Consider the following 6,368-nt stretch of genomic DNA (forward strand, 5'->3'; position numbering starts at 1 on the left):
ACTAAAGTTCGAGGTTAGGTTTTCTGGAAGTGAAAAGTAAACCGTAGTTGCTAATAACTTATTGTTGATAAGACTGTTCTGCAGAATATTTCTACATTTTATCCTCTAAATAAAACCCCCAGCATGGCTTATGTCCGAGCGACGAAGGAACATGGTGTAAATACCGAGTGGCAATGAAAAACAAAGAAAAGTACGATCACACAAAATACTTCCACTTACCTTCTGATATAATGGAATTCATTAAACCCGTGTTCAAAGATTTAAGTGCTACAAGTTTATTAGAAAAATTTACAACATGAAAAACCCAGAATCCAAACGAACCTTTCAACAATGTCATATGGAATTACATTCCGAAAACCGTATTTGTTAGGTTAACCACCCTCAAGTTTGGAGTATTTATAGCGGTTTGTAATTTTAATTAAGGAAATATAAGTACCTGCAGGTTTATTGCATGATGTGGCCTAAAAGCAGGCAAACATTTAGTTGAGGCAATGAAACGACTTGAACAACAGCGAGAAAAGAAGGCGGAAAAGGCAAGCAAGGATCTTGAATAAAAGGCAAGACAACACCAGAGTCTCCTAATGAGAAAAATAGAGGATACATTTGAGGAAGAAGAGCGGGAATCACCTTCATATGCATTAGGAATGTATTAGAGGTAGGATAAATAATTATTTTTGCCTGTTACAACAGTTATTTTTGCGTGTTCCGATAGTAAGAATTTTTAGTACAAATGTCCCATTATCTCGGAAACTACTAAAGGTATCTGCTTGATATTTCTTTACATACTTATGAGATCTACCTAATTAGCTGGAAACTCTAATATATCAAAAAAATATAAAAAATATTATATTGAAAAAATAATTTTACCAATATTTTCCAAATTCAAAACAAGTGTGTTTGCTTTGACATAAATTTTTTTTTAAACATTAAAATATTTTATTTCTGAGTTTCCACATGTGTAAAAAAGCATGTATTTTCAGAATAAAAAAACAGAAGCATGATATCTTTATAAGTTCCTGAGAAACAGGGGCATATGTTAACATGGTGGAAGATAGGGCGCAGTGACCCCCTTTTGTACCAAGTGTTTACAAACTCAAAAAAAGAATATAACTTTTTGGTTACTAAGGGTATATAAGAATATTTTATAACTATGTACATTAACTTAATTGTTGATCCTATATTCATCAGGATAATTGACAGAGAGAGAGAGAGAGAGAGAGAGAGAGAGAGAGAGAGAGAGAGAGAGAGAGAGAGAGAGAGAGAGAGAGAGACAATTTCTTTATTTTACCTGCCCTGGCTTAGACCAATGGTCCACTCTTCCGCCAGGACAGGCCCCAAACATTTTACAATTTATAATTCATTTCAGTCGTGGCTAAAACATCCATTACTTATAAGCAATTTTACACTGTATACCAAGCAGCTTTTATGACTATAACTTTACATTGCATGATTGTTACTAATTTAATCCTGCAGTACACAATTATATGATACATTCAAAATATTATTAATAATAAACATATTTTTTTTAGTTTTTATATAATCATTTAACAGTTAGAAACATTACAAATTATAAATAAAATTCAAGTATTACATGCAATAAATATTCCTCTCAAACTAACATAAACACAGTTATCAGTTAATTATTATTGAATTGATAAGTTATTACTTCACTTAGGTGGAATAGTTCAAAATTTTTCAAAAGTATTAGACCTCCAGCCAGTGAAACGAATGCCGGCACGTTAAGAGAAAATTACACATGTTTTATTGGATTATAAACTAAGTTATTATTTAAATGTAAATATCTAGTAGGTACTATTAGTAACTGAGAGTAAGATGTCTGTGAAATATAACTAAATTTTCTGGGCCACTTGGCATTTAGATTCGCCCCGTTTAAAATTTTTTTCTAGAAGCCTTCATCTTTAGCACCATCTTTTTTAACAGGGATGGCCTAAACACTGTACGATCGCCCTCTGCAAATTCTTTAACTGTGGAATCGCATGATCTTTGCAAGCATTGTGGACATTTAGTTCTTAGTATCTTAACCTCTGACGGATTCCCTTAACAGCTTCTGTGGCAAATTGATCTCTGGAGCTCTAGTATCGAATTTTACCTTTTATTAATAGGATATGAAAGTCTCAGAAAATATTATTTTGGAATTACTTTGAAAATTTAAAAGAACCAGCTTGTGGGTAAAGCCATCGTGTCAAAACACATAGAAAGCTCTCCAAACTATGAGAGCCAAGATCCCCAAAATCGATAGTTTAAAACTACGAATAATTATACCACATTATCTTCTACAGAGGTTTTTTGCCTCTACAGCCTTGCAATATCTGGGATTCCATAGTTTATGAAAGCTCTGATCCTTTTTCAGTCACGCCTGTCATCGAAATTGTTACACATGCAGGTTCTTTTAATATATGCGAACAGCTCTTTAACGAATAAAAGATGTTAAACGTACCCAAAAGTGAAGCTTATTAAAATTGTAGATTTCCAATGGAAACAAGGAGGAAAAATATTTCAGATATTTAAATTTTGTTGCATAGTTCAGTTTTCTTATTTTAAAGTAGTTCAACTCGCAGTACGCCGGAGAACCACCACCACGAACAGGATGCGATGATGAGAGGCAGGACCAAGACCAGGACCTACATGTATAAGTTTCTTTTATTATTAAAAATAACACTTTCATATCTTGCTACGTCTTGCTACCCAAAACAGTTTACATCCTAGTTTTACCAAATTTAATCGTAGGACCAACCACTAAAAAAGCTCTTATGTATTTAAAGCTCAATTATAATGTAAATAGAATTGTATAAATTATTAAAGATATAATTAGGACTCCATTCTTGTTTTGTAAAGATTATAATATTAGGAAATTACATTTGATTGTTTAACCATATAGATGCTGATAAACTTGTGCTTTGGGCTGTTTCTCTCCTTTCAAAAAGTTGATGACGGTGGTTGTAATTAGACCTGTTTTGTAAATAGTTGACAAAAATCAACAATTGTTATTGATTATTGTTATATAATGAACAGTACATTGGAAAACAAAATTCTTGTTTAAGGCTCAATATGTCCATGCTTCAGGTCATTTTAATTACGACTCGATAACATTAAACATGTAATGCAGTAGAGCCAATGCACAGAGAATTTGTCTCATTTTTTGAATTTAGAAATCATATGAATTTGCTCGATAGTGTTAAGCACTATTATTTTATACATAGGTCAACCTTTTCCTATGTTTCTCTTAAAATCCATTCCAATGGAGGATACAATTGTTATTTTTCAATGTTGTTTTGAATAGTATAGATTTCTAAGATTGAAAATAAACTTGATAAATCTATGATTGTGTATATCCTACAATCGTTTATTTGTATGTACCACATTAGGGTTAAGTGAGCAGTATGTTTCCGTGTACTAGATAAAGTTCTTTCTCTCCTATTTTTGAGAAAGAAATGACCTCGTTTGCAAAGTTTCTGTAATAAAACAGTTAATAGAACTTTACTTAATTATAAAATATTCCAAGTCATAAAGTAGGTCTAAATAGCCTTAACCACACTTCCAGGTATTTTAATTATTTGTAAAATTCTATTCTTTGAAGGCCTTTCTAAGAATCGTATTACAAGCATTTAGTAATAAAACTATAATAGGAATCAACTCACAATGTGCCTTTGTTACCTGAAAGCTGACACACTAAATACGTGATTAGCTTTGCATTGCCCCATTACTACTTTTAGGTATTATACTTACTTTCTGACTTCCACACTTGTTATTTTAAGAGGACTTCATTAGTATGGCACCGATTACCAAACAATGAATGAATGGAATGTAAGGGAGTTCTTTAATAACTTGAATTATTCAATTATTCACACACTGACAGACAATATTGATTTAGCTCAGAATTTCCTCAGATTTACTTTTAGATATAACACTTGTGACCTTCCATACATTAAAGCTATTCTTCATTAGGGTTTGGTGATAAATTATTTAGATTCTGTGAGAATTTACCTTAGTTTCATAATATTAAGTATGGTATCAATATGACTCCTGGTCCCAATGGCTAACATTAAAATACTCACTCCATATAAATATACGGAACAATATTAACTTGATAGAAATAAAAAAAGTTTACTATACCCAGATAGAACTAACGTAATAAAATGCAAAAATAAATCTTCTAATGCTAAACGTTTACAATATTTTCGGGTTTTTTGCAAATTACAATAATTTTTTAAAATTGAGCCCTATAAAAACGCCTGACGTTCCATGTAAGAAATATGTTTTATACTGTTAATACGATGAACAAGTTAAATAAATTTTTACAAAATAATTAAAAAGAATAATTTTTAATAAGTGATAAATTCTACTGCATTAGATACAGTTTTAATTTATCTGCAGGGAAAGAGTTATTTTCCCTCCGCCTTCATTATTTATACAAGTAAAATAGTTGATAATACAGCAAAAAAAACATGTAATACATAAATAAACTGATAGGTATGGTGAAAAGGGAAAGAGATATCGGCAGAATATTTTTGCAATATTTATAAAACAGTTTGTGTAGTGTACAGGTACACACGCTTGAAGTTATAGATTATAATGATTCAGGTTTTCTCCAATTTTACTTTTAGTCTCAAGTAAGAAACTTTGAAGTTATTAGTAAAATTCAGTTATTTATGTGAATATATCTAATTGAGATTTCTTTAAGTGCGGATATGAGTATCCTAAGAATGACTACGAACTGTTTTAGTTATAGTTTCATCAAACCATTTGTCATGGTGAACTTTATAAATTATTAGGAAATATTTGTAATGCCTTTGACTTACATAACTTATCATCGTTATTTTCAAAAAGCACAATTTTAACCTCAATACCTAATTTTAAGTTTTGGACGAGTACATTTTTTTTATATACAACGTTTGTAACCTAAACGTTGCCTTTGCCTTAAAAAACCAATTTGAGTATGACGTAAATTAGGACTTATCATTGACCTTCCCTTACATAATATTAAGGTCTGATGTACGCATTGCGTTTACTAATCCAGACGGTTCACAATATGCCAGACAATTGTGATTCTCTCACCACAGGTTTCAGCCGCTATGAAGTCCATGGAGAGGCCCCGAGTGACAAAGCTGTACACCTCAGCCCACGCTCAGGCCGCAGTTACTCGGAGTGATCAGCTCGCCTTTGATAGTCCTCCAGATAGTCAAATAATACAACTCACGTTCAACCCCTGCCACAGTATGACGTACAACGAGTTTACAATTCGGGGTTACTATTTTTTATCATTAAAGAGAATTACGTCTTAATAATTGCTTAAGAGTAATATAAATTTAACTAATTTTAAAAAACTGATAAAAAACAGCATTCGTACAAAAATATGGCAATCATCATAAAACTAGAAGAATTGAAAATCTTCTCAAACTAGACTTTTCTATGATCAACATATTCTACAAAATTTTTACCTAATGCCTTCATGATCTTGGTTGTAACAGTACAACAGGTACGAAATTACAACACTTATGTGATTTTTAATTATTTTTTTTGGTTATCACATTGTTACTGTTTCTAATAATTTCAGTCACATAAGCATCTGTATGAGTTCAGATATAATTTTGGGTTGACATCCACACAAAAATCACATAAGTAGGTAAATAAGTCAGATGGAAAAAGTAAATTATGGTCTCCAAGCGTCTGATTAATAAGAGCGGTACTGCGTGAGTTTAGTTAATTGTTAGCGTGTTAATTAATACTTCCTAACTGTATCATTAAAATAACATACACTGTTACAGATCGATAAGCCCAACTTTGCTTAAAGTGACTGAATATACTTTTAACTGTAATATCCGATAATTTTTTCGTTTTGAAGCTATTTTGATTCTTATTGAGTTTTACGAAATTATATTTTTCTAGAGAAAATGAGTGTCGACCTATGGCTGTCAATTTTATGATATGATTTCATTAAACCAATTTGTCATCGTGATTTATACACTATAAGACAATAAATAGGGACTTTGTGATTCGTAATTTTTTTGAGAAAATCAGCACTTATTTTATTCATTAAAAATTTTTTAACAATAAGAATTACTACTGTATTCACAGCGGCTATAACTTTACCTTCGTATTTTGCTAAAAATCAAGATTTCTACATTTATGTGTACAAAATGGTCCTTATGCCAGAATAATTATATTAATCTTGTAAAAAAGCAATATGTACCGTTTTAACAGTCATATACTTATGTATATATATTTAAAATATATAGTCATATACTTTAACATAGGTTTAATAAAATATTAGGCATTTAATATATGTCAGTGTTTCTGGATTATATAAACTTGAAATGAACTGCACTTTAAAGAGTAATAATTAGTGA

This window comes from Homalodisca vitripennis, unplaced genomic scaffold (assembly GCF_021130785.1).
Source record: "Homalodisca vitripennis isolate AUS2020 unplaced genomic scaffold, UT_GWSS_2.1 ScUCBcl_818;HRSCAF=3603, whole genome shotgun sequence".
In the NCBI taxonomy this organism is placed as follows: Eukaryota; Metazoa; Arthropoda; class Insecta; order Hemiptera; family Cicadellidae; genus Homalodisca; species Homalodisca vitripennis.